This window comes from Taudactylus pleione, unplaced genomic scaffold (genome assembly GCF_031769625.1).
Source record: "Taudactylus pleione unplaced genomic scaffold, aTauple2 ptg000583l, whole genome shotgun sequence".
NCBI classification, from domain to species: domain Eukaryota; kingdom Metazoa; phylum Chordata; class Amphibia; order Anura; family Myobatrachidae; genus Taudactylus; species Taudactylus pleione.
In genome coordinates this window covers 2,432,501-2,453,437 of record NW_028284985.1, presented here as the reverse complement: position 1 = coordinate 2,453,437, position 20,937 = coordinate 2,432,501, and the positions used below count along the sequence as shown (strand labels likewise).

The window sequence follows — 20,937 nt, the reverse complement described above, 5'->3', positions numbered from 1 at the left end:
TTACCTCAGTATACCAGAGTAACATCTGACACTTATGTAATGCTACCTCAGTATACCAGAGTAACATCTGACACTTATGTAATGCTGTAATGTTACCTCAGTATACCATAGTAACATCTGACACTTATGTAATGCTGTAATGTTACCTCAGTATACCAGAGTAACATCTGACACTTATGTAATGCTGTAATGTTACCTCAGTATACCAGAGTAACATCTGACACTTATGTAATGCTGTAATGTTACCTCAGTATACCAGAGTAACATCTGACACTTATGTAATGCTGTAATGTTACCTCAGTATACCAGAGTAACATCTGACACTTATGTAATGTTACCTCAGTATACCAGAGTAACATCTGACACTTATGTAATGCTACCTCAGTATACCATAGTAACATCTGACACTTCTGTAATGCTGTAATGTTACCTCAGTATACCATAGTAACATCTGACACTTATGTAATGCTACCTCAGTATACTATAGTAACATCTGACACTTATGTAATGCTGTAATGTTACCTCAGTATACCAGAGTAACATCTGACACTTATGTAATGTTACCTCAGTATACCAGAGTAACATCTGACACTTATGTAATGCTGTAATGTTACCTCAGTATACCATAGTAACATCTGACACTTATGTAATGTTACCTCAGTATACCATAGTAACATCTGACACTTATGTAATGTTACCTCAGTATACCAGAGTAACATCTGACACTTATGTAATGCTACCTCAGTATACCATAGTAACATCTGACACTTATGTAATGCTGTAATGTTACCTCAGTATACCATAGTAACATCTGACACTTATGTAATGCTGTAATGTTACCTCAGTATACCATAGTAACATCTGACACTTATGTAATGCTACCTCAGTATACCATAGTAACATCTGACACTTATGTAATGCTACCTCAGTATACCATAGTAACATCTGACACTTATGTAATGCTACCTCAGTATACCATAGTAACATCTGACACTTATGTAATGCTGTAATGTTACCTCAGTATACCAGAGTAACATCTGACACTTATGTAATGTTACCTCAGTATACCAGAGTAACATCTGACACTTATGTAATGCTGTAATGTTACCTCAGTATACCATAGTAACATCTGACACTTATATAATGTTACCTCAGTATACCATAGTAACATCTGACACTTATGTAATGTTACCTCAGTATACCAGAGTAACATCTGACACTTATGTAATGCTACCTCAGTATACCATAGTAACATCTGACACTTATGTAATGCTGTAATGTTACCTCAGTATACCATAGTAACATCTGACACTTATGTAATGCTGTAATGCTACCTCAGTATACTATAGTAACATCTGACACTTATGTAATGCTGTAATGCTACCTCAGTATACCATAGTAACATCTGACACTTATGTAATGCTACCTCAGTATACCATAGTAACATCTGACACTTCTGTAATGTTACCTCAGTATACCATAGTAACATCTGACACTTATGTAATGTTACCTCAGTATACCAGAGTAACATCTGACACTTATGTAATGCTACCTCAGTATACCAGAGTAACATCTGACACTTATGTAATGTTATCTCAGTATACCATAGTAACATCTGACACTTATGTAATGCTGTAATGTTACCTCAGTATACCATAGTAACATCTGACACTTATGTAATGTTACCTCAGTATACCATAGTAACATCTGACACTTATGTAATATTACCTCAGTATACCAGAGTAACATCTGACACTTATGTAATGCTACCTCAGTATACCAGAGTAACATCTGACACTTATGTAATGCTACCTCAGTATACCAGAGTAACATCTGACACTTATGTAATGTTACCTCAGTATACCATAGTAACATCTGACACTTATGTAATGCTGTAATGCTACCTCAGTATACTATAGTAACATCTGACACTTATGTAATGCTGTAATGTTACCTCAGTATACCATAGTAACATCTGACACTTATGTAATGCTACCTCAGTATACCATAGTAACATCTGACACTTATGTAATGTTACCTCAGTATACCATAGTAACATCTGACACTTATGTAATGTTACCTCAGTATACCAGAGTAACATCTGACACTTATGTAATGCTACCTCAGTATACCAGAGTAACATCTGACACTTATGTAATGCTACCTCAGTATACCAGAGTAACATCTGACACTTATGTAATGTTATCTCAGTATACCATAGTAACATCTGACACTTATGTAATGCTGTAATGTTACCTCAGTATACCATAGTAACATCTGACACTTATGTAATGTTACCTCAGTATACCATAGTAACATCTGACACTTATGTAATATTACCTCAGTATACCAGAGTAACATCTGACACTTATGTAATGCTACCTCAGTATACCAGAGTAACATCTGACACTTATGTAATGCTACCTCAGTATACCAGAGTAACATCTGACACTTATGTAATGTTATCTCAGTATACCATAGTAACATCTGACACTTATGTAATGCTGTAATGTTACCTCAGTATACCATAGTAACATCTGACACTTATGTAATGCTGTAATGTTACCTCAGTATACCATAGTAACATCTGACACTTATGTAATGCTGTAATGTTACCTCAGTATACCAGAGTAACATCTGACACTTATGTAATGCTGTAATGTTACCTCAGTATACCAGAGTAACATCTGACACTTATGTAATGCTGTAATGTTACCTCAGTATACCATAGTAACATCTGACACTTATGTAATGCTGTAATGTTACCTCAGTATACCAGAGTAACATCTGACACTTATGTAATGTTACCTCAGTATACCAGAGTAACATCTGACACTTATGTAATGCTACCTCAGTATACCATAGTAACATCTGACACTTCTGTAATGCTGTAATGTTACCTCAGTATACCATAGTAACATCTGACACTTATGTAATGCTACCTCAGTATACCATAGTAACATCTGACACTTATGTAATGCTGTAATGTTACCTCAGTATACCAGAGTAACATCTGACACTTATGTAATGTTACCTCAGTATACCAGAGTAACATCTGACACTTATGTAATGCTGTAATGTTACCTCAGTATACCATAGTAACATCTGACACTTATGTAATGTTACCTCAGTATACCAGAGTAACATCTGACACTTATGTAATGTTACCTCAGTATACCAGAGTAACATCTGACACTTATGTAATGCTACCTCAGTATACCATAGTAACATCTGACACTTATGTAATGCTGTAATGTTACCTCAGTATACCATAGTAACATCTGACACTTATGTAATGCTGTAATGTTACCTCAGTATACCATAGTAACATCTGACACTTATGTAATGCTACCTCAGTATACCATAGTAACATCTGACACTTATGTAATGCTACCTCAGTATACCATAGTAACATCTGACACTTATGTAATGCTACCTCAGTATACCATAGTAACATCTGACACTTATGTAATGCTGTAATGTTACCTCAGTATACCAGAGTAACATCTGACACTTATGTAATGTTACCTCAGTATACCAGAGTAACATCTGACACTTATGTAATGCTGTAATGTTACCTCAGTATACCATAGTAACATCTGACACTTATGTAATGTTACCTCAGTATACCATAGTAACATCTGACACTTATGTAATGTTACCTCAGTATACCAGAGTAACATCTGACACTTATGTAATGCTACCTCAGTATACCATAGTAACATCTGACACTTATGTAATGCTGTAATGTTACCTCAGTATACCATAGTAACATCTGACACTTATGTAATGCTGTAATGCTACCTCAGTATACTATAGTAACATCTGACACTTATGTAATGCTGTAATGCTACCTCAGTATACCATAGTAACATCTGACACTTATGTAATGCTACCTCAGTATACCATAGTAACATCTGACACTTATGTAATGCTGTAATGCTACCTCAGTATACCATAGTAACATCTGACACTTATGTAATGTTACCTTAGTATACCATAGTAACATCTGACACTTATGTAATGTTACCTCAGTATACCATAGTAACATCTGACACTTATGTAATGTTACCTCAGTATACCACAGTAACATCTGAAAAAAAGGACTAAAAACACTGAAGCAGCAGACTTTGTGAAAACCAATACTTGTCATTCTCAAAACTTTTGGCCATGGCTGTATTAGATAAATGATAGCAAGAATGTATTATTGCTATGGCCAGCAACTCCATTGCTGTAAAACCACACTTTTGTTAATGGTCAGGGAAGATGAGGGGAACAGATTAGGGCTCGGCTGTAAGACTTGTCCATTCCTCCGCAGTAATTCCTCGTCTTAAGGGCGCCTTGTCATTATCCCACACTCACCAGATCTATACTCACCTGGCTTAATGTAATAAGTCAATAAAGGTTTTTGAGGCCTATTAAAAAAAAAAAAAAAAAATCGGCTTGGACGGGTGCCCAATTATTTTACATGACACCTTCAGTTTGATTATTACCTGTTTAATGCACAATTATCATTCATTTGCCGATTTAAAACGTGCAGAAATAGGTCCCAATAGTCTGTACACTGTACATTTCAGAGGTTGTGTTACCTTCAACTCCATCCAATAAAACATGTACCTTCCTATGTATGATATTATTTCTGGCAATTGTGTTATTTACAGCGAGGCGCGCAGTGCGTTTTTTGCTTTTAGAATATGTTTTTATGGCCGCTTTGATCTACATAAACAACCTTGAGTGATTTAGACTCTTTTATACAGCATATTTATTTTGTCAAATTGGTTCAGGCAGCCAGAATAATATAGATGTCAGAGGGACCTGTGTACAAAGCACATAATAAATAAATCCTACTCAATCTCTCTCTCCAGGTCCCGAGATGTTTAGAAGTATTAATAATACCAAAGTAAATGTAATATTTGTGTCTGTCAATGATTTATTTTTGTTTAAGAAAGTGATGTATTGCTCCTTAATCGTGTTTATTGTCCATATCATGAATAAATAGGGGTTTTTCAGTTGTTTCATTAATTGTAAACCGTGTGTTATGGGGCCTGCAGGGAATACTCCATAACTGTCCGGCCTGAGGTTGCAGGATGGTGCTTAAGGTGACTGTTCCTGTACATTATACGTGTGTGACATTCAGGGCTCTGCACAGCCTTTCTCTATGGAGGAACGCAGCACAGGGATTTATTGGTCTCTATGGAGGAACGCAGCACAGGGATTTATTGGTCTCTATGGAGGAACGCAGGGATTTGCACAGGGATTATTAGTCTATATCAGTGGTTCCCAAACTGTGCACGGTGGCTCCTTGGGGTGCCTCAGGACACTTGCAGGGGTGCCTCAGGTTGGTGGTCCAGCAACAAATCAAATTATTTATGGTCAATGTAATGCAGGCTTGCCTACCCTCCCGATTTGGCCGGGAGCCTCCCGATTTTCGGGTGCCTCTCCCGGCCCCCCGGAAAGGCAGACAAGCCTCCCGGAAGCTTGCGAACCTCCCGACCTCCCCCCTGAAAAAAACGGAAACCCCCGCAGCGGGGGGCCCGGTGACGCGATTCGCGCAGAATCGCGTCATCGTGGTCCCGCCCCCTGCTTCACAATGCTGAAAATAACAGCATTGTGAAGAGGGGGCGGAGTCACGATGCGCTCGTGCGTCCCCGCCCCGTCCCCGCCCTCAGTGTGCCACCAAATGGCCAAAGTACCAACCAATCAGCTCCTAACTGTCATAGTTCAAACACAGCCTCTAAAGTTACAGTTAAGAGCTGATTGGTTATCACTTATCATTCCCCTCTTTATCACTTTTCAAGGCTTGGTACATCTCCCCCTGTGTCTTTCATTTAGTGCAGTGGTTCTCAAACTCAGTCCTCAGGACCCCACACAGTTCACGTTTTGCAGGTCACCCAGCAGGTGCACAGGTGTATTCATTACTCATTGGCACATTTTAAAAGATCCACAGGTGGAGCTAATTATTTCACTTGCGATTCTGTGAGGAGACCTGGAAAACATGCATTGTTTGGGGTCCTGAGGACCGAGTTTGAGAGCCTGTGATTTAGTGGAATGACTGAAGATAGAATTATGTAACGCCCAGATGCAATAGCCCTAACACCAGCAATTGTAGTAGGTGGGCCTGCAGACCACTCCTCTTGGCCGTATTGTGGATCTTTAATACATACACTCCTATATCCTCCCTGGTATTTTCCTAGTCTGTTTGTCACAGAACATCTACTTTTTTGCATAGCTCACTGTGCCCCAGTTTCCATAAATAGGGGATTGAATGTAGGGCACCTCAGCACCCCCTAGTGGTCGTGAAGTGACATTGCCTTGTTTGTACATTTGCTAAGAGCCCTACAAGCCATTCCTCACTTGTTTCCTTCCATGTACACATGACGGCTGTAGTGAGATAATCAATTAATCCAATGGATAAAGCATTACCTCAATCCCCGGAGGTCTGACTGGGATGAAGGTAACTTTCCTTGTGAGTTGCAGTACTGAGCTTGCCATGAAATATGTATATAATTTTATTTACAGCTAGAGGAATGAGATCTGCAGCTGGGAGCGAATGCCTTTCTGCACAATACATCCAGACTTAGGTAGTAAGGAATTAAAATCCTTCATTATTTATTGTTTGCGCCGCCTGGATGGATAACGCGGTTTTACAGAGGATTTTATTCAATCCGCTTTGTCGCTATTAGTCCGTCGCTGTAATCTCGCATACATCGGAGGGCTCTGTAACTTATTTCATTTTGGTTGGTATTGTGATTCGGGGTCTTAGTCTGCAAATCTGCTGCGTCCTGTACGGAGCGGGGAGATACTCTCACTGTAATAGGAGCATTCAGCTTCATGCGGTATAAGTCCTTGTCCCAATGAGATTTGTAATAGGATATGGTGCAGGCACACCTCCCATCGTTCCCAGCAAATGTCCTGGCTGCGTGGACTGGGCCATCCTGCCTGTATTGGGAGAGTTGAGAGCTCTGGGCATGATTCAGACCCGGTCGCAGGCGCTGAGCGCTCGCAACCGGGTCGATGGTGTCCCAGAGCGCATGCGCACGACGGAGCCGGCTCTGTCCTGCGCATGCACGAGACCCGAATAGCGACGGGCAAGCCGCCGCTCCGGTCTCGCACCAAAGGGGGCGTGCTGTCGATGTTGAGTGACAGCAGGCCCCCTTTGGTGGGCGAGCCGGGGGGGTGGCTGCCCAGACGGAGGCGTTCCCATGAGAACGCCTACCGTTTGTGGGCGGCTCCACTGTCATCACAAGTGATGTCAGTGGGAGAGCTTTCGGCTCTGTTTGAGCCAAAAGCTCTCCAGGGCTTGCGGCCACGAGATCCTACCACAAGGGTCTCGTCGCAAGCCCGATAGTCACGATGGTCTTGACCATCGCGACCATCATCCTGGCCGCTCGCATTAGCTGTGGGTGGCAACCCACAGCAATGCGAACGGCCAGGAGGCCGCTCCATAAAAAAAAAAAAAAAACAAGACGCCCTGATTCAGAGCGAGCGCTCCGTCAGAGCGTCCGGCTCTGAATCAGGCCCTCTGTGAATTAAGCTGGTTACTAGGGTTGGCTACTGACCGCTCTGCCATCTGGTTGAGCCATCGATGGTTTAACTTTTGTGCAGATGGCGCCCATGCATGGGGCCAGCAGTAACCATCGAGCCTCCGCTGCCAATGGTCACCATTGGTGGCCTCCTCTTGATGTTGAAACTTGTCGACATCAGACCTGCTAACCCTCAATGGCTATCCCTACTAGTTACCTGGAGGCATCAAGAAGCGCCAGTGACCGCACGCCTCACCCGTTGCTTGCGGCCATGGTGTGAAGGAGTATGGGAGTGGTGTTGTGGGTGTGTCACTACCAGCGGCGGCATTCCTAAGCGCACACAGCCGCAGGCATAGGAGGCCCATGGTCAGATGGAGTAACTGCACCTGTCGTGGGGCAGGTGAAAGTTTTTATGACACAACCAACGGTGGCTTATAATGTACCAATCAGTATTACAGCGTACACGGGCGCTAAAAGTGCGTGTCTCAATCCTTGCACATTCGGACACACGGGTGTACACGAAGGAAGGAGTGTGTAGCGGCATTTGCAGAAAGTCACGGACTCCTGTAGACACTGCTGTGTGCGCTATTGCGTGCTACTGGGAAACAGGACCTAAATCTGCTCCTGATCACAGGCCGAGGGGTTAATGGAGGTAAATAGAACCAATAGGTTTTTTACCCATTTACATGTTTTTACCAACCTCAAAAACCATCTTCATGCCAGTGGGTAAGGGTATTAACAGGGGGGCAAAGCTAAAACTAATGCCCAGTTTGTAATTGTCTCATACACAACCTGCAGCTGCTCATCGCAAACTGCTAACGATAAATCCTCTTTACAAACTTTTGTGATGGCACCGAGTGTGACAACGTTCTGCTGTTGCCTCCGTCACGGGGTTGAGTAACAATTAGTTAAAAAGGTCCCCTGACGTTCCTAATAATGGACCCTAATGCCGGCGATTCGCAGGGCTGGATCTGCCGCGTAATGCGTTCATTCAGCTTTCATTCCCACAGGTCAGTAATGTGCCGATGATTTCAGACCTTGGTTTAGTAACTGCTATAACTCTGATCTGTGCGGGAATGTCCTCCTGGATATATATGGCTTTAATTTGATTGAACACGGCACTGGGGTAACCCTGTGACCTATCCTTGTGAATGCCAAAACGCACTGAATCTGTAATATTCTCCCGAACCCCTATAAATCGAGGGAGGGACAGTTTTATTACCTCCTTTCGGCAAATCTATAAAATACTTGCTATGATTTGGTGTTTTAACCTCTAATAAATATTTCCCAATACTTTTTTTTTTTTTATTTTTTTTTATTAAATTACCAAGTGATGGGTTCCATAATGTGGGGCCAGGCGGAATTTATGAGACCCTCGGGAAATCGCACTGGGAGTTCATTCTCCGTGTTACAGGTCCTACACGTTACTACAGCGGTAACATAATTATTATATCTGCTGTTACTTACGTGACGCGAACCTTCGATTGGAGAGTCCTTTTGTGTCTTCTGATTTAAGATCTTGCGTAACGCGTTTCTAAATGAGCTAAATTGTGCAACTTGAGCGCTTGTAGCCAGAACGCTCAGATAAGGACAATCCATTCACCTTTGGCAACATTATGTGAAAACCAAAGTGACATTAGTTTTCTGGGAAAGGTGATTAAAATGGTGGAAAAAATCCAGTTTCCACTAGGCAAAAATTACGATTGGCCATTTTGGGCGGAATTCAATTGTTTTTATCCCCTATCGCGCCCGACGGAGCTATTCTATTCTTGCTCCAGTCGGGCGCGATCAGCTGGCAAGCGCTACATTTCAGCTCGCAGCCCCTGGGGGATGAGAGCTGAAATGTGCAAAAAGTGACATGTTTGGGCACCCAAACATGTCACTTTTCGCAACATCACTTTTCGCGATCGCGCCCAGCACTTTGGTCGGGTTTAGCTGCTTTACGCGGCTAAACCTGACCTCTATGGGCGCGATCAGCGCGAAGAACGGCAGCAATTGAATGGCGGCCCGCGATCTCCTATCACTTTAGACGGGAGATCCGGACCGCGTAATCAATTGAATTCCGCCCATTGGCTGAGAAAGTACCCCAATGACCGAATATGATTCTTTTGAACGTGCTAGGATCATTATTGGGCATGCTCGTAAACGTGGCCAGGGATGTCCCCTGTTGACCTATGGTTGCATTAGTCTTGCAGCCATCCTAAGGGGCCCTTCCTGCTGGGGGGGCCAAAGAGTTGGATTCTATCTCGGTCACCCAGTGCTCACCATACTTCACTAATAGCGACAGTTATGGCGGTCGCCTTGGAGCGAAATACAAGCGGTTAATTCTTTGTGAGCGCTGTGCACCTTCCCGAATTCCCTCTTTACATCGCATCTGTTTATTTGTATTTTTTTTGACATTCTTGTGAATAACCCATTACTCAAAGCCATTGCAGCCGGCACTTTTCCTACAGCCTGGATAAGTGTTATAGTGATGGATATTATGTATCGGAGTCTGTATTGTAGTGATAGTCCAGATAATAATCTCTTCCACTCTCCCTTAGTAACCATTTTTGTATCACCGACGCCGTTCCCATCCATAATATAAGATGTAATGCATATAGTTATGTGCTTGCAGTGTGTGATAGGAACAGATGCTTTATATTTCCAGCTCTGGGAAGGATAGCTTCGTTACTGCTCGCTGAGTCACCCTTCTCGCTGGAGCGACTCTTCCGGCCTTGACGAGCTCTGCGGTTGCTGTTGGCATTTTGTTCTGCTCCTGATACTTTGCAAATAATGGCAAGTTTAGAGCAGGAATAAGAAGAGGAGGATCCCGGGGGTGTGTGGAAGCTTTGTTTCCGATTGTTCCCATCAGAAGACGCAGGGAAAGGAGGAATAGAGACAAAGTTTAGTTCTGCTCCTGATACTTTGCAAATAATGGCAAGTTTAGAGCAGGAATAAGAAGAGGAGGATGGGGGTGTAAGGTTTGTTTCCGATTGTTCCCATCAGAAGACGCAGGGAAAGGAGGAATAGAGACAAAGTTTTGTTCTGCTCGTCGGCAACCGGGGCTCAAAGGCAAATCCACGTATTCATTTGTACATCTTCTCTCAAGGACCATAAATACGGAGCGGTATAAACGAAGAATGTTTTTATTTTATTATAGTCCGTTTTATAGCACAAGCAAAACACAAGTTGATGCCAGTGTGTTGTATTTTATTCATTCACCTTTAATCCTATAGCACCAGCATATTCCATTGCGCTGTAAAGTTGGACTCTTGGGGCTCGAACCAAATAGGCGCGACTGACGGGCACCCACGAGTAAGTGCGCCTGTGTGCCGCACTTACGGTACTTCTGGACTTGCAGATTTTTGTCTGCAGCCCCATAGGACTGCGTACAAAATAGTGCGAGTTCGGGGTGAGATCGGGAGAATTGGCTTACCGTTGCCAGTGTTTCGATCAGAATTGGATCGAGCCCTTACTGTTGTTTGGTGCCAGCGGGGGCCTGTGTGCAGAAGGACCCCTCCTCTGAGCTGAGGAACTCCACAAACCCCGCATTTTAGGATGTGCTGGCAAGTGTTTTCCCCCCTTCTCTGCCGCCTTATCTTCCCAGTGAAATCTTTGGGAAGATGACGCCACACAGTGAAACCATGCATGTGTGCATGCGCCATTAGCTGCCTGCAGTGTAGGAGGGAGGAGCGTTAGCTGCCTGCAGTGTAGGAGGGAGGAGCGTTAGCTGCCTGCAGTGTAGGAGGGAGGAGCATGAGCTGCCTGCAGTGTAGGAGGGAGGAGCATGAGCTGCCTGCAGTGTAGGAGGGAGGAGCATGAGCTGCCTGCAGTGTAGGAGGGAGGAGCATGAGCTGCCTCCAGTGTAGGAGGGAGGAGCATGAGCTGCCTGCAGTGTAGGAGGGAGGAGCATGAGCTGCCTGCAGTGTAGGAGGGAGGAGCATTAGCTGCCTGCAGTGTAGGAGGGAGGAGCATGAGCTGCCTCCAGTGTAGGAGGGAGGAGCATGAGCTGCCTCCAGTGTAGGAGGGTGGAGCATGAGCTGCCTGCAGTGTAGGAGGGAGAAGCATGAGCTGCCTGCAGTGTAGGAGGGAGAAGCATGAGCTGCCTGCAGTGTAGGAGGGAGGAGCGTCAGCTGCCTGCAGTGTAGGAGGGAGGAGCGTCGGCTGCCTCCAGTGTAGGAGGGAGGAGCATGAGCTGCCTCTAGTAGACAGGGAGGTAATATTTTACCAGATAGCTGCATGGGTATGTCAGGACAACACTGAAAGGTATCCAGGCAGCTAGTAGACATTCAAAAGGTTGACAGTCAGAATGTCAACAGCACAATGTCGACATGTTTAGACTTTTGACGTGGCCGACAAACAATGTCAATATACAATTCGGTTGACATGGTTAAAATGCTGACACATTCAGAATATTCAGAATGTTGACATTTAATGTCGACACCAGGATGTTTTTTTGTTGATTAGTTAGGCTAAAAAATAAATGAAATAAAACAAAAACATTGATTTGTTAAATGTCAACATTTTAATTAAGTCGGCTTAAGTGTCGACATATTGGTTGTTGACCTTACACCCTTGTCGACATTCTGGTGCCCACCTTCTGAATGTCAACCATTCGTACCACACCCATAGGACAGAAGAGTGCAGCATGTGTAGATGCATATGTACTGATGATGCTCACCTCAGGGTTACAGTGCAGCATAGGATGGCGGCTCATTCACACATCTGGAACTAATAACTGTGAACTTCTTGTGTCTGCCTTGTTCAGTAGGTGCAGAGAGTGCAGGTGCTACAGGGCCAATGCCACCTCTGGGGCCCGGCCCTCTCCCTGCACCGAGGTATTCTGTCATCTTCTGAGCCCAGGCTTTTCTATTCTCACCACAGCGCTGCTGCAGGTCATCTGGGCCCAGAGCTGATCTAAGCTACAGCCGTCTCTAGCTGATGCCTGTATGTATTGTGATGTCACAGTGCAGGTCACAGCCCTATATAAAGGGTGCCCAGCTACTGGCAGCCATATTGTGGCTATAGCCATCTCTAGCTGATGCCTGCATGTATTGTGATGTCACAGTGCAGGTCACAGCCCTATATAAAGGGTGCCCAGCTACTGGCAGCCATATTGTGGCTATAGCCATCTCTAGCTGATGCCTGCATGTAGTGTAATGTCACATTACAGGTCAAAGCCCTATATAAAGGGTGCCCAGCTACTGGCAGCCATTTTGTGGTGACATTTTCTCCTACATTGATACTCTCTGTGTAGTTCCTGATTTATTTAAGCGACTTTGGATAACAACTACTGATACAGACTTTTCATTACATCTTCCAATAAGGTCCTGAACAGAAACATCTTCAGAAAAAGAATCTGAATAACGTCTTCAGGTAAGGACTATATAACACATTTTGGCCTGTCACCCTTAACCCTTCATACACCTCCCTCCATTTTATATGCAGTTTTTAATTTAGAAACAATGAATAAAGCTAATTATTCATCTGATATAACGCTGCATGACGTAAGACGGGCACACACTTGTCCGATCCTCCGGGGAGCCAACTCCACACCAGACTGGTGACACAATCCTACTGGAAACCTGGACGCAGATCCAACACCCAATATACAGTATGCCTGCACAGCTGTCCAATTGTACAGCAGGTCTCAGATCTGCATCTGCTGAAAAGATCTACTGAAAGGATTGTGTCGTCGTACACATCTTCCAATCATTGGCAGACCAGCTGCCACTCACAGGCAAGGGCGTAGCTACACTAGGTGCAGAGCATGGGGCTGATATATGGCCCTCTCCCTGCACCGAGTTACACTGCCATCTCCTGAGCCCAGGCTTTTGTATTCTCACCAGAGAGCTGCTGCTGGGCCATCTCCTGTCACTGGCCCGGCCGCCTCCGTCTCTCCTCACTGATTTATTAGTGAATCATAGCCTTATATACCACATTGTGGGGGAGATGTACTAAGCTCTGGAAAGTGATAAACTCCCAGCCAATCAGCTACTAACTGTCATGTTACAGCCTGTGTTTGGAAAATGACAAGGGAGCTGATTGGTTGGTACTCTATCACATTTAGGATTAGGGAGACTATGGTCGTTTGCTTATCGGCCGCGATCAGCCGATTTGCGGCCTAATTTGCCAACGATGGCGAAAATGTCCGTTTTTTGCCTAAAAATTGGAGAAAACTTTTCTCCAGCCTAGGGCAGGCGAAATAAATTTGCAAAATCTCTATTTTTGGGTAATAATGTGGGGATTTCTTACAGAACCCTTTGGACAGCCCCCCTAATGACACTTATATACTACTTACTGTATGCTAATCACCATTCATTTAATCCTGCATACCCGCTAAATTGGCAGATAGATCGTTTAGGCTGTGGTAGGCAATAGGGGGAGGGTTAGAATTAGGGGTAGGGGAAGCGTACTCACTGGGGATAGATCAGATGACTGCCTGACCCAGAAGACAACGCTGGAGCTACTACCAGGTAAGTGAGGATGCTGCACCACTGGGACTCACCGTTTTGTTGACATTCTAATCGTCTTGATTTATAGGTTGTTGTCAAAATGCGTATAAAATAATGTTGTCAAGATAGCTGGGACTTGTAGTTCCACTCCAACTTGACAGCCACATATTGCCCAAGCCTGATATTTAAAACTTCAGGAATAATGAATGAACACAGGGTGATATAACGCTCTGCTAGTGATCTCCCCTTCATACCGGTAATCAGAGCTCCCCACACCCGGGAAATTATAACTTGTGAAAGAGCCCTTTAATCACAGCGGTCATTCTATACATGCTAATTAGGGAGCAGTCTCCTTTGTTATCTCCCCCCCCCTCATAAATAAGAACTATATTTAAGTTAAGGAGAAAGAGCTCCTGTCAGACTCTGTACTGTTATAATATGGAGTTTCCGTTCTTCCCTCAGATGTGGTTGATGATTGTAGTGTGAGGAGGAGATACATTGTAACAGTTAAGCTGGCCACACACTAGACCAACTTACATCCAACCAGCCAACTAGATGATTGGTTGGAATGAAAATCTGGTAAGGTAGGAAAGCAAATGACAATCAGCAATTTGCTCCCAAACGCCGGAAAATGGACAAAAACTGTTATTAGATCAGACATTTAACAAACTTGTCTGATGCCATTTTCATCTGTTTTCTGGCATTTAGGAGCAAATTGCTGATCATCAGTTACTCCCATACATTACCAGATTTTCATTCCAACCAATCAACTAGTTGGATGAAAGTTGGTCTAGTGTGTGGCCAGCTTAAGGCTATTCCTCCAATCTGTGACTAGACCCTGTGAGAGGTGGGTAATGTGCCGGTTGTGTTACTGAAAGATGGGCCCCTACTCTCTGTAACCTGGGCGCTGATGAGACCTCTTCCTGCCAGTACCCATTAGCTGGTACCTGCTTGTGTCAGTGTTGCAGTAACAATATACTGAGGAGCAAACTGTGAAATTAACTAAGAAAGACGGGAGGTTTAGGATAGCCCCAATGTCCTAGCATGGACCCCCCTGCCCTAGGCCTTTATGGGTGACCTACTGTAAGTGTGTACCCCTGCAGGCAACACAGAAATCATGCAGAGGAACAAACATCCAGTGTTCGGACCCCGGAGGACTAATTAAAAAAAAAGAAAGCATGTTTCCTTTTTTTTTCCCCATATTCTGTTAATATCCACAATTGCAGGTGGTGCAGGATTTCCCCCAGGCCATAACAGGAATTTGGCCGTGATGGTAATAAGAACCGACAGATTAGCGTAACAATCCGCCATTTGTTTTTTCTTTGAGCTGAAAGGATCCAGAGAACATCCAATGTCCAGTGTGCACGCTGTTCAATCATCTGTTCCTGTTTGACCAATTTAAATGTCCCTAAAGATCGTTGAGGTGACATTTTACAATTCACGGAGGATCTCTGTACACACTTCGTTTGCTGCAGGATAAGTGCTGGTCATGGAACAAGCGTCGGCCCCAGGCGCTGGGTGCACACTGCCCGATAATGGGACCGGGCAGCCAGAATTGGCTGTGATTTTTATTGCACAGTGAGCCCCCAGCTTTCTGTCAGTCTATTACTAATTGATGACCAAGGTCACGTGTGATCTGGACGTTACATAATTGTGTTATTAGACAGAAAATATCGTTCCGATAGCCAGATGTAAGGGGACAGTCCTGTCAGGTGTGTTTCCACGGTATCTCCAGTGTTGGGATGATTGAGGGTGATTTCTGTGCAATTGGGAGGGGGCCATAAACCACCCCTCTGGTATATATTTTGTACAGGTATTCGTTCACCGCAATGTTAATTGAAGCTTTGGCAGATATCATCCCTCCTGACCCAAAGACACTCTCGTTGTCAATTCAAATGCTTCTATGTAGTGGACAGGGGACGGTAGCGTGCCCTGTACAGGGGAGGTAGCCCCCCATCTTCCAGCAGAATAAGAGCATACCCTCTCAGATTGTGCTAGCCGCCTTATTTTAGCTGGTTGTCTTGAGATTGAATAAATCCCTTTTAGCTGTATATAAATAAATTGAAGTGTGTGCGTCAGGTTAATCTACAAAGTCATTCGGGCAAAGCTTCTCATGATGAGAGGAAATGTCTTGATCCCTTCCGTAACTCACAGCTCTTGATATTTAGAAGCATACCCCAATAGGAAGTGTGGGTGCTTCCATAACTGGGTAAGTGTAGATAGATATAATGCCAGTTTTCCTTTTATTAACTCTTCCCAATTTTCTAGGTTCAATCTAATGGTTGGTATGTGGTAGACTGAGGCTTCTGGGAAATCGGGGTAGGAACCAGAGCACTTGGGCGCACATCCTCTCTTTAGACTTGGGCTGACATCCGGTGACACAATGGGGTTTATGGATCATGCAGTGGAGAAGTTGCCCATAGCAACCAACCAGCTTTGAAGTAGCATTTATCAAGTACAGTCTATAAAATAATAGGTAGGAGCTGATTGGTTGCTATGGGCAACTTCTCCACTGGTCCATTTCTCCAGACTTTTCACTGCTTGATGCATAAACCCCATTGTGCCTAGGCTGTGTAGCCAGGATGGCGAGCCCTAGTTCTCAATACTATATGGTTCTTTGTTAAACACAATGGTTTATTCTTGTTCCAGACAGAGTTACATCAGAGTGTTTTGTAGGGATGGCTGGTAGGGAGCCGGGAATCGGACTGACAATGTTTATAATAAATTCAACTTCTGGGGCAGAACATATTCATCCCAGTGACGCGAATTCTGCCAAACCATGAAGTATAGACAGGGATCCATAAAATGAAGGGCCTGATTCAGAGCTGAACGCTCTGACCAGAGCTCTCGCTCTGAATCAGGGCCCTCCTCCATGAAAATGGAGCGGCCTCCTGGCCGCTCGTATAGCTGTGGGTGACCACCCACAGCATATGCGAGCGGCCAAAAAGATGGTCGCGATGGTCTTGACCATCACGACCATCGGACTTGCAACGGAGACCCTGCGGTAGGGTCTCCCTGCCACAAGCCCTGGAGTGATTTTGGCTCTATCAGAGCCAAAATCACTCCCACTGACATGACTAGTGATGTCAGTGGGGCCGGCTTCAGACGGTAGGCGTTCCCATGGGAACGCCTACCGTCTGGCAGGCATGCCCCCGGCACGCCCACCAAAGGGGGCGTGCTGTCAATCAACATCGACAGCACGCCCCCTTTGGTGCGAGACCCGGAGTGATGGAGAGCCCGTCGCTCCCCGGGTCTCACGCATGCGCACGACGGAGCTCCCTCCTTTGTGCGCATGCGCAGTGGGGAACATCGACCCGCTTGCGAGCGTACTGCTGCTCGCGAGCGGGTCTGAATGACCCCCTAAGTCACACTACAGGTGGGTACACACCTGACAGATATATCTTCAGATGATGGTCGTTCAAACACACTGAACGGCCATCATCCTCTTGTGCCCTCGGGTCCCGGCCCGGGGGGTGGGACCCGGTGGGCGTGTCCCGCCCCTCACAACGCGGCTGCCGCTGTGTGTGTACGGGTGGTCTGCAGACATATCTGTCCATCGGCTGGGCAGCACAGCCAATGCGACGTGTCGGTGAACGACGACGTTCACCGACAAATCACGGGTACACACCGGCCGACGGGCAGCAGATAATATTGTCCGATCAATTGATCGGCTAATGTATCTGTCAGTGTGTGCCCAGCTTTAATAGTGTTATGTAGAGGAATGCAATTTATTTAATTTATGTTCTTTTGTAATTCAGATACCTAAATAAATAACAAATCGCTACGTGTCTCTGTAAAACTTCAAACTTGAGTTGTAACATTTATCATAATGTGGGGAAGAAGTTTCATCCCCTGATTCAGTTTTGTTGATGTTATAATGTTATCGCCTACGAATAGCGAGCGTTCTCTTTTTAGTTCCAGTTAATCTGAACTATGGGCCTGATTCAGAGCCGCTCGTAAGCGGCCGCTCGTTCGTTCCGAGCGATGTTTGCCCAACTGCGCATGCGTATGGATCGTTATACGCATGCGCGAACCAGTCAGTGCGGTCGAAAATCGTGTGCTCGCAAAACAGCGAATGCCTGCTAATTTGAGTGACAGGATGAGGCGTATGTGGGTGGTAACAGGGGAAGGTGCTTGAAAACGGGGAGTGGAGATCAGAACGCAGGCGTGCTTAAAGGTCAAAACGGGCGTTTTATGGGTGTGCAAAATTAAAACAGCAGCGTCATTGACCACGTCACTGGGTTATTTTATAGTCAGAACTGCTCGCAAGATTGTGGTAGCAAAAACCAACCACAAGAATAGCGAGCAGCTCATACCCTGTTCGATGTACTCGATTAATCTAATAAATAGCGGACATGACGTAGGATGCGAGCGGCCAGGGGGCGTAGTTTCCCAAAAAACGACCGCAAGTTTTGTACGCTCGTTCAGACATAGAGGTGTGAACAGACCGCAAACAGCGAACGGTTCATTTGAATAGCCACCCCTATTTTCTGGACGAGCGAGCGCAAATAGCGACCGGCTCTGAATCAGGCCCTATATTTTAACATTTGGATTCAACCTGGTTTTCGGCAAGGGTTCAGGTCAGCGAGCATTTTTTTGTTAAAGGGGACAATTTGTACCAAAGCCCAAACAGATCACGTTGGAGCTCAGGCCATTGGTTACATAACTGCTGGTGGAGGGTTCGGATATAAAGCTTGAACAGCTTGTAAGGACGTCAGCGGCTACAATAACCTGTAATACCGCAGAGGAATTAGTTTATATAATAAGAAGTGCGATTTACGTTTCTCCTGGTATTATCTAGAGCTTGTCTTGAGGATAAAACGCACTTGATCAGGATCTGACAATTCAGTCAAGTGGTTGTTTAGTTTATTAAATCTCCAAAAGGATTAACATCCATGTTTCGGGCTTTGAAGAATGCATGATAACTTACAGCCCGGGACCGCTCCTCCGATATAGAGGTGTCGCAGTGAAATTCTGACTTACGACTTTATGATTACTACTATTATTATTATTATTATTAGTACTATTATTGCGTAGCTGTCGGTTTGCCATGCACAAGCTGCACGGGGGCAAGGATCCCTCTCTGGGGGTTTCTGTAGATGGCATCGCCTATCGTGCTGAAACTCCTGGAGAGTTTTGCTTTCTCTAGCTTAATGTATACCAGCACATCACAGCCCCATAGAATTGTATGGGGCTTGCAGTGCCAGCGGTCCGCAGCAGAGACCTTCTGTGGACCATTCTATTACATATGGGGAACAATATGTATTGCGTTAAACCTTCGGAAACGGCTTCCCGCCCTTAGGGCTATAACTGCTGCACTTGGTGTGGTCCTGCACCTACAGTATAACAAACCTTACAGGTCCTCTTTCCTGTCTGGGGTGTCGCTCTCTGCTCTGGTGCTTCTAGCACACTCAGCTGATGTAACAAACTGCTGAGTTACAAACCAAAGTGTGCAAGAGTCACCAGAGCAAAGAGTGACACCCCAGGCAGGGGAGAGGAACTGCAAGGATTGTGATAGGTTGCAGGGTGCTAGAATGAACACTATTATTGGGTTGGTGGATTACTAGACAATGGGACCTTGTAATGTCTGGATTAAATTTCTCTCCTTGCACAATAGAATTGAAAACCTGAGCCAAAAGCTGGGAAAAGGTTTTGTAGTATGGCCCATTCGACTGGGATTTATATTCGGAGATGTATGTGAATTTGATATTTACTTATTTCTCCGATGTTTGGAGATCTGTTTCTGTAACTTCTGCCTCCTGCGACCTTTGGATATCGTAGCAAAGCTGCCGCGTCTGTGCTACAGCGTACATCCCTGAATCAGGCCCTTAACCACCAGTTTTATGTCGGCGCACTGGAATGGAGTCAAGCCTTTGTTGGGAAGCCATCATTGTACATGGTGGAACCCCCCAGCTCTCTGATGGACAACACTGGGCATTCCCCTGACTGTTATGGAGTAACTGCCCTTCCGGGGTAAATACGCATTGTCCCCCCTAAGCAGCCTGCCTCTGATGAAGTTAATCTTCTATTGCTATATTTGCTTGGACAAAAAATAAACACAATTGTGTATAAATGTATACATAAGCCATAAACCTAAATAAATCTAAATCTAGCTTTTTTATTTATTTTGTAATTGCTCTAATGTCTGAACGAATGCCCTTCAAACACTGCAGGCTACATATTTCTTTATGGGAAATGTGTAATCTAATTGCTGGGACCGACTAACCGTAGGAAGCACCTAGGCATACGTTATAGGAGCTAATTTTGATTTGCATATTCAGAGGAGAGTTTATGAACAAGGATGAAATTGCCTCTAGTGCGGCGTTGCTTGTCCAGATCATTGACCTCTCAAGATATTATTTAGGAGCTGGCTGGTTGATTTTAAAAAGCTGAAAGTCATAACTTCTGTGTAATCGCTCTCGCTATGAATAATTCTGCCTTGTTCGGACTCGCTAAGTACATAAAAATCTTACAGCTGATAATTCACTAAACACGAAGCCTTAAAGGCGCCGCGCCGCGCTCAGGTGCTGGAGAAATGAAGACAGTTTATTTAGCATTTTAGTTGATCTATATCTGTCTTGTGCCGTGATGAGAGAGGGATTGACAGACCGGACTTCTGTGTTTAAGAAAAGGAAAGGCCTCTATGCAGATGTTGTCAATCAACGACATTGGCCCGTATTCAATTTGATTCACACCCGCGATACTTTTTCACCTCCCGGACTTTCCGCTTACTTCGCCTGTTTTGCAGGCGGAAAAGTATCAGGCGCAACCCCGCGTATCCCCGTATTCAATTTGAAAGGACGTGAAAACGGTACCCGGTGAAACTTAAACAAGTGGAAAGTCCTGTCAGTTTTGGGGAAATCAACCTGACACCCCCCAAAAGATGCTCTGACATGGGGGTTTACTATGATACCCCCCGATTTGGGTTACTGAAGGTATTTGGTGTTTTTAAACGGGCTCAATAGCTGCTAAATAGC

At 44.7% G+C, this 20,937-nt stretch overlaps 1 protein-coding gene across 5 annotated transcripts in view; it reads left to right on the top strand.

Annotated features, from left to right (window-relative positions):
• Positions 1–20,937, top strand: part of DAB2IP (DAB2 interacting protein) — a 575,200-nt gene that overhangs the window by 24,849 nt on the left and 529,414 nt on the right. The window contains exon 2 of one of the 5 annotated variants that reach the window (XM_088453573.1): positions 12,833–12,881. The exons of the other annotated variants lie outside the window; for them this stretch is intronic. The gene's annotated coding sequence lies outside the window, so the exon portion shown is untranslated. The remainder of the gene's footprint in view (positions 1–12,832; positions 12,882–20,937) is intronic. 5 annotated transcript variants of the gene reach the window in all.